General features: G+C 44.2%; 1 long non-coding RNA gene across 1 annotated transcript; it reads right to left on the reverse strand.

Annotated features, from left to right (window-relative positions):
- Positions 1-665: 665 nt before the first annotated feature.
- On the reverse strand, positions 666-4,583 carry LOC132668334 (uncharacterized). Its single transcript, XR_009605536.2, has 3 exons — positions 4,497-4,583; positions 4,232-4,314; positions 666-1,049 (listed from the first exon to the last, which is right to left on the reverse strand). It is a non-coding gene; the product is annotated as an uncharacterized LOC132668334 (long non-coding RNA).
- Between the last annotated feature and the right edge of the window lie 3,728 nt (positions 4,584-8,311).

The raw sequence follows: 8,311 nt of genomic DNA on the forward strand, positions 1-8,311 counted from the left end.
CTGGGTCACCGTAGTCTAAGCAAGAGAGTCTCATCAATTATAAACCTATCTTGTCTTCTGGCAAAAAAAAAAAAAAAAAAACCCAGAAAGGGGAAAAAAAGGAAAACAATGGGCATAACATTGCCGCTGAGTGTTCTTATTTCCTTCATGTTTACAATGCAAGTTTTATAGAGGGAGTCTGATTTTTAAACAAACGTTACAAATACAAACACTATAGGAAGGTAGTGATTTCATCTCGGTCGCATAGAGAGGTACCTGTGAGGCAAAAAGCACAGATGTGATCTTCACATGTGTAGGGCATGATGTATTTTTAGTCCACAGTAGGATTGAAAACCTAAAATGGATTTTTTTCTTAGTTTATCTGTGGCAATCTATGGAGATAATGTATCTGTACATACGAGTCGGCAGAGGGAATGACAAGTAGCTTATAACTTTAGGAACCTGACCAAAATAATATTTTAGAAGCCCTAGCAAATAAAAGAATGTAAGTCCAAATTGAGCATCGTCCAGTGAAGGAGCTGTCTACTTAATCTGCCAATGACTCCATCTCAAAGTCCCGTGTGGAAAACAGGTTTTACTCCTTAAAAGAGACATCAGCCAAAGAAATAAAACATTTTCCTTCCGTTCCGATTTAGAAGGATTCCTTTCCAGGAAGGCTAATGTCCTTAACTGACTTTGAGAATAAGTCACTCTTTATTGCATAGGTAGCTCGTTTCTGTCCTCGTTTTGCGAAACGTCCCCCTTTCTGTGCAATTTCAAACACGCCTCCACCTCGAGCGGCGGATGATTCTGGAAACGCTGCATTTTGCACATCACTGCCAACGACTCCAAATCTGAAGAATGCTCTTTTTCACAGATCGGGATAAACAACCAGAGTTGGAAGTGTCACTGGAAGCCTGCATCGTAGGTTGTGAATTGTTCCAGTGTTATTTTTACAAGTGATATGTTTATTTTGTGATCAGTTAGAGGTTCGGTCTACACGTCCCAGCTGAGAATCCCAAGCACTTCCTCCGTTCCCAAGAAATGGAGAACACCTGGAAAAGGACTCTCTGTAAAAGAAATAAAAAAAGAAAAAAAGAAAAAAGAAAAATAAAAAAAATACAAGCGCTCACCCCAAACACATGCAGACAAGGTGCGTGGCAAACGCCGATCTGTTTCCAGTTCAGAAACAAACACCCACGGATACAAACCGAGTAGAAGACGTCTGTCTGATTGTCCCTCTCCGTGAGTCTTTGGCTTCAAACAAGCAGATAGAGAAATAAACATTCCCCAAAAAGCACCTCCCTCCCCGTGCCATTAGGATCTCCAAAGTAGATAAAAAGTGGTTCTGCCGAGACTGAATTGCCGTGGCAATTCCAGGGAGAATCCCGGTTTTAGCACCACGGTACCAAATTTGTCATTTAGGGAAGCTCCCGCTCCCTTTATTGAGTTCCACTGTAGCGAACAATTTCTGCCTGCATCCCTCGTGTGTTCTTTTGGTTTATTATCTTTCACTGTGAATTGAGCCTCGACAATCAGTTTCACGGGCAGCGTAATTTCGCTCACTGCTTATACATATGAGGAGACACCCCTCCCTGCCTCCCCCTCTCCCAATGTTCTTATCAAATGAAGAATTGTGGATAAGGGTTAGGTGCAGATAAACATGAGTGTAGCACTTCCAGAAAGGTCGTGACCCCCCCATAAGGTGCTTCTTGTTATGCCTGACCTTCAGATTTTCATCATCAGCCCGCCTGACAACTTAATAATGCAGAAGAGCAGGATTCATTTCGCCCCTCTGAGAAAGCCAGCACGGGACGCCCTTTTCCCTGATTATTTCCCTGCACTCCCGGCTGCCCTTTATAAGCCAACCAGAACGCCATCAATCATGCTCCTCTCTTCCCTCGCCTCCTCAGCCCCCGGTTCTGCAGGCTCTAAAGCTGCCTTGTTCCTTTTGTCTGGGGCTGGAATGTGTATACAAAGATCCCCAAAAAGGGGGGCGATGGAAAAGATCACCTTTAGTGCATAACTGCTCCCCTTCTGTGCATCTGCGTCTGAACGCTGTGGATTCCTTTTTTCTTTCTCATTTTGTTCTCTCTCTCTCTCTCTCTTTCTGGTAAAGAAATGCTTTTTCAAAGTTCTTATCTCATTTGCGTGTATTTCTGTCATGCACCATCTCTCTTAATGAGCTTCGATGAGTGCCGGGGGTTTAAAACACCCTGAATGGAAGTTAGAGGTTTCTCTGGTTTTCTGCCCTGGCTTCTTCCTTATTGTGGGTATTGTTGTTATTAGAGATTTTATTGTTCGAGAAGTAGTAAGAGGAGATGAAACCTGTTTCACACCTACCTTCGCAACCCTCTTTTCTCCTTGATGCAGCAGAGGAAAAAGGAGACGAGGATGAAAACAGGCCGATGGGGAAAGAAAACAGTCGTGGCGTTGGGGGCGTAATTGGGCATTTATTTCACCTCGGTCAGAAGGAAAAGTGGCACGCCTAAGTTTGGAGGGAGGAGCATGAGTGCCTTTGGAAGATGATGAGGTGGATTGGGATCGGATCCTAATAGCTGTAATAAACGTGTTCCATAAAATATGCAGGGACTTCACCCTTCAACCTTGCAAGTGTTTTCCAGCCAATAAAGAAGTGCTTTCAGAGGGCAGTAGAGGTTGGGTCTCACCAATGGGTCCGGGGTGCCTTCTGCCAGCACCAGGACCATGGTCTTTGCTCTGTCAAAAAGGGACAGCATCTCCCCTAGGCCAGTAGCTCACTCAGCTGGATGAGGGACTGTCCTTGCGTTCCAGGCTGCCTGGTGAGTAGGACGGAAACCTGCACCCAGCTGGATTGGGGTGTTAACGTCAGCCCCGCTCGAGTTAGGCTGATGCTGAATTAAATTTTTTTTTTTTTTAAGAAAGAGAAAGGAAACGCATACACTGTGAAAAATACAATAGATAACAGATTCATTTGATTGCCAAATATCCATTTAAAAACAACAACACCAAAAAGGAAGAGAGCCTAAATTACCTTTGACAATAACAAAGCCAAGGGGTAAGTGCAGAAAACACATCACATAATGTTTAACCCAAGCGATACATCTATTCTCTCCGTACCGATAAAAAACCTCAAAACTCTGTGTTGAATTGGAACACAAAGTCCCCAGTTTTGTCTTCTTGAGTGAGTGACTGGCAGCCTGGAGAGAAGAAGGCTCTCGGTAAACACGAGTTTATCGAGGGTATCGCGGGCCTAATATGTACTTGGTCCTAAGTGAGATGCCATGATGTTCAGAGCCTGATATTAACTGGAAACTTGTGTTATAGATGTGTGGGGAAACTAAAATCAAGGTGTCTGATACTAACATCTTATTTTGAACACCTATGTCCAGAATGAATAATGTTAGATAGGAGCACTTAACCTTGACTTGACTTCTAAGAATTTAATGTGGGTGTTGTTCATCTTGCATCTATCTATCTATCTATCTATCTCTCTACCTATATTTTCATTTTTTTTATTTTAAAAAATGTGTAAAGCTTATTTATTTATTTTGAGGGAAAGAACACGCGTGGGCAGAGAGAGAGCGGGTGGCGGGGGTGGGGGAGGCAGAATCCCAAGCAGGCTCCACACTGTCAGCATAGAGCCTGATGTGGGGCTCGAACTCACAAACCATGAGATCATGACCTGAGCCAAAACCAAAAGTCAGACCCTCAACCAACTGAGCTACCTGGGCGTCCCTGCCTATATTTTTTAAAATAACGGGGTCGCTGTACTTATGCTTTGGATTATTCTGGAAGACCAGAGATGAAAACCAAAATACGTCTACCAAGAGATCTTTAATTTGGTACAATGAGAGAAGACTGGAAACACCAGGAATGATGATCAATCACCTCCCTCCACCCTATGTGCCTTCCATGATTATACTGTAGTTTTTAGGCTAGTGTAAACCAGCTGGGAAGGTCCCTCTGAAGATGCAAGTTTAAAGGAGGAGGCGATACATTTATCTTGATATTTCTTGAGTTTGATGCTTCCCAAACATGCAGGCAGAGTTATCTTTGGAAGGACAGTTGTATACATGAGTACAGGGGTGAGATCAAGACGAAGCAGATCGTTAAAACCATGAGAAAAGATAGAAAAGTGTGAGGGATGAGAAAAGACATAAAGAGAGCAACCTAAAAAAACACCAAGGTTAAAGGGTTGCTGGAATAAAGAGAAGCCTGTGTACGAGGCAGAGAAAGGTTAAGAAGTACAAAATGAAATGGCTTTGTTTACCTGTTTATTTACTTGTTTAATGCTTCTCTCCACCCCCGCTTGCGTGTAGTTTCTCTAGGGGAAGTCCTGGCTCGCAGATCTATCTGGAATGTAATAGGACGCCAAGTAAATATTTGTTTACACATAAAAATGAATGGATGGGTAAAAGGGAAACCTGGAGAGTGTGGAATTGAAGGAACATAGAAGTCACGCTTAGCAAAAAAGGACATAAAAGGGAATAGAGAATGCATAGTTTAAGGACTGGAAAGGTAGACATTGGACTGACCGGTTAGGAAGTTATTGGTGATTGGTGGAGGGCTCTTTCCACAGAGCAGTGAGAACAGAAGCTGGGCCACCGCCAGCCAAGGTCCCCTTTGTCAGCACCTCACTGGAGTCGTCATAATTGTTGCCAGGTGCGCAAATCCCACCTTCCAGTGATGAACCGCCCCCCCAAGGGGCGGGGCTAGGCAAAATGCCTTCTGCTGAAAGTGCTCAAGCTGCCGTCTCTCTGGGTCCTCCCTGCAGACCAGTTCCTACAAAGGGAAGCATTCAGCAAGCGGTGGGGCAGGTCTTGAACAAGACGATTCCCTAGGAGGTCTCTATGGTGAGGGGAGTCAAGAGAACAAGTTAAAATGTCTGTGAAGCAAAAGATGGAAAATGAGGGCGGCTGCCTTTCACCAAACTGACAGGCTTGGGAGAGGCCATAAACAAAGATTCCCCTGAATCATCATACGACACCCAGTGCTCATCCCAACAAGTGGCCTCCTCAATGCTCATCACCCATTTCCGCTCCCCCAACCCCCCATCCCCATCGACCCTCAGTTTGTTCTCTGTATTTAAGAGTCTCTTATGGTTTGCCTCCCTCTCCGTTTTTATCTTATTTTTCCCTCCCTTCCCCCATGGCCATCTGTTACGTTTCTCAAATTCCACCTATGAGTAAAATCATATGATATCGATCTTTCGCTGAAAGACTTGTTTCGCTTAACACAATATCCTCTACTTCCATCCACATTGTTGCAAATGACAAGATTTCATTCTTTTTCATCGCTGAGTAGTATTCCATTGTGTGTGTGTGTGTGTGTGTATACCATATCTTCTTTATCTGCTCATCTGTTGATGGATATTTGGTCTCTTTTCATAATTTCACTACTGTTAACAGTACTGCTATAAACATTGGGGTGCATGGGCCCCTCCGAATCAGCACGAGAACAGGAGGAATTTTAAACACTAGGTGTAGCACGTGACGTTGCGGTGGGCAGAGCCCCGCGTGTGCTTTCAGTTTGGGTGCGAGGCAGGGGAGAGGGCCACCGAGGGATCCCAGATGGGTTGGAGATGCTGAGGGTTGGGCAAAGAAGTGAAATGTAAGATGACAAAAACAACAGCAACCGAAAGAAGCTTCATACCTTAATGGAAACCGAACATAGAGACACAAAAGGCAAACCGACTCTGAAAGGTAGAAATTTCTATAAGAAACAAAGGCCAGGGCCCATTCCTAGTGATAATTAGTCTCATCGTGAGAGGGGTTCTTTTTTTTTCCTTTTTTTTTGTCCCCTGTCAACAAAACCTCCCCTATGGAGGAGGTTTTGTCCTCCATAACCCCTTTTTAAAATCCACTTAGAAATTCCATTATCTACAGAATCATTAGATTAAGAAGCATCTACTTGGAACAACTCAAGAGTGTGGTTCACAACTTTATGGTTGAAACAAGAGTCGGTCTTCTAAGGCGTCTACCATTTTAAGTTCTCTAAGGTAATCCGCATTCTGTTTGGGGATGGGTGGGAGGAAATAACCACAATACATTGGAAGAGAGGGGATATTGTGATCCTCATAGACCTTTACGAGGACATTACCTTATTCTGAGGAAGACAATTAAAGGGGTTTTGAAAGAGGAGGGTAGAATGGGAGGCAAGCAGCGAGTTGAACTTTGCTTAGTTTATCTTTTTTCCTTAGGCTAAGTCTGCCTGAAATTAGGAGAGAAATGTGGTTGGGGGGGGAGGGGAGGATTTCTTCTTCTTTTCTTTTTGTCAGACGTGTGCCAGAAAGGACTTAATCCTTTGGAGGAAGGAATTACAAAATAGCTGAGGAGTGCATAGGAGTCTGTGGCTCAGTGAGGCAACTTAACCATCTCATTATCAGCAAACCTCAGTCAGGCAGCTAAGACCTCTCTGTGGAATCCATGGAAGGTGGGCCCCCATTTTCCCTTCACCGCTGTTCTTCCTCACATTACTTACCTTCCATCCTTGTGCTTCACACCCCGTCACTGTCTCCCCCTACACTGCCCATGCCACCTGGCCAGCGTTTGCCAGAAGTCCTGGTACCATATCCACGCAAACACTGCTGCCTCATATCAAAGGACTTCACTTCCGTCACTTTCTTTGCCTAGTGGCTGTAGTTTCAAGGGAGAAGTCACAGCGCCAACCAAGCTTATGAACTCTCGTTGCCTGCAGTCGTTGCCAGGAGAAAACACATTCTCAAGGCAAAATTGTTGACTTAAGTCTGAACTGCGGGGATACAATGCCTCCTTAGTTTGGAAACAGCCTTCCTGTCTTGTATCTCACACCTCAGAGACTCTAACTAGATTAAAAACACATTCTCTGTGTAAATACACAAGTCCGTTCTCTTATGCCTTTGTGTGTGGGTTGCACATTGCATGTTAGTCGGAGTCACAAATGCTGGTTTGTGTAAATGAAGGGACCAGGCTCGACTAAAATCAAGTGTATATTTTTGCCTTAGCCTTTGACCGATACTGTGAGCATTCCTTCTCGGAAGGGGTTTGCCTTATTGGGTTGGGGTGAGAATTAAAAAAACAAAAAAAAACAAAAAAAAAACAACTCTTCTCTGAGGTTAAAAACCATACTCATTAGAATAAAAAGTGTTAGTCTAACTTCTCCCTCCTTTTTCACCTCGAAAGTCACCAAACTGGAAAGGCCAAGTGTCAAAGAATCCATGCCCCTTTGTAAAAATCTACTCTCGGAAAAAGGGAGATAAAGGTCTCCAGCCCCTCATTGGTTTTGTTTTTATTTTTGATTTTTTGAATGTTTGTTTAATTTGGAGGGAGACAGCGTGTGAGCAGGGGAGGGGCAGAGAGAGAGAGGTTAAACACAGAATCCGAAGCAGGCTCCCGGCTCCGAGCTGCCAGCACAGAGCCCTACCCGGGGCTTGAACTCACGAACCGGCAAGATCATGACCTGAACCGAAGTCGGACGCTTAACAGACTGGGCCACCCAGGCGCCCCTCCAGCCCCTCATTTTAAAGGGAAGACTCATCTAGGACAAACGCACACTGCCAAAAGTGAAATGATGTTGGGCCTACGTCTGCCTCCATTCTGACCCGCTCCTGGCTGGATGGAGATTTAGAAATGGAGGAGGGAGATCTGTCCCCGTGTCCCCAAAGACTGGGTTACAAGTGGTTTCCTGGGGGGTACGGGGCAGCCCTGACCTCAATGTCTCCATTCTCTAGTTTGACGGCATTTCTTCTTGGCAGAGAATCAGTCAGGAAGCCTGACTAGCTCAGGATGCAAAATATTGAACTCAAATACGTTACAGGGAAGAGTTCTTTCATATTCGGAAACACAGAGATGAATCATTGATATTTATTTCTAAATAAATCCCATTCTCATTATTGGGGAAAGCAGGTTATTTTGGTAACTCAAGCAGAATGACCTAATTAAAACTTGATATAAAAATTCAGCATGCCGTAGAGCACTTTACCTGTCCAAAGTAAACACAGACAAGCACAATTTATTTTACTGGAGCATCCCTCATGCAAAATTACTAGTGAGTATATCACAACCAATTACAGGCCACTGTATATGCAGATTATTACTCTTTCAATTATTTATAGAGAGCTGCGAGTGCACACAGTTCTTTATAGAGCATCAAACACAGAAGACAAGAGCTCTGAATGAGGAAACCTAAATAGCAGGGAGTTCTCGTGAAATGACATGGTTGGGTGGCAGAAAAACAAAAGGAAATTCATTTGCAGACAGTGAGAGAAGGAAAGGGGGGGAACACGACTTCCGCCGCTCGGAAGAGCGAGTGAAAATGAGTCACCAGAACAAGGATGGGCCCCGCGCAAAACTGGGACTGTGGCAAATGTGTT

This window comes from Panthera onca, chromosome B3 (assembly GCF_046562875.1).
Source record: "Panthera onca isolate mPanOnc1 chromosome B3, mPanOnc1 haplotype 2, whole genome shotgun sequence".
Classification (NCBI taxonomy): Eukaryota; Metazoa; Chordata; class Mammalia; order Carnivora; family Felidae; genus Panthera; species Panthera onca.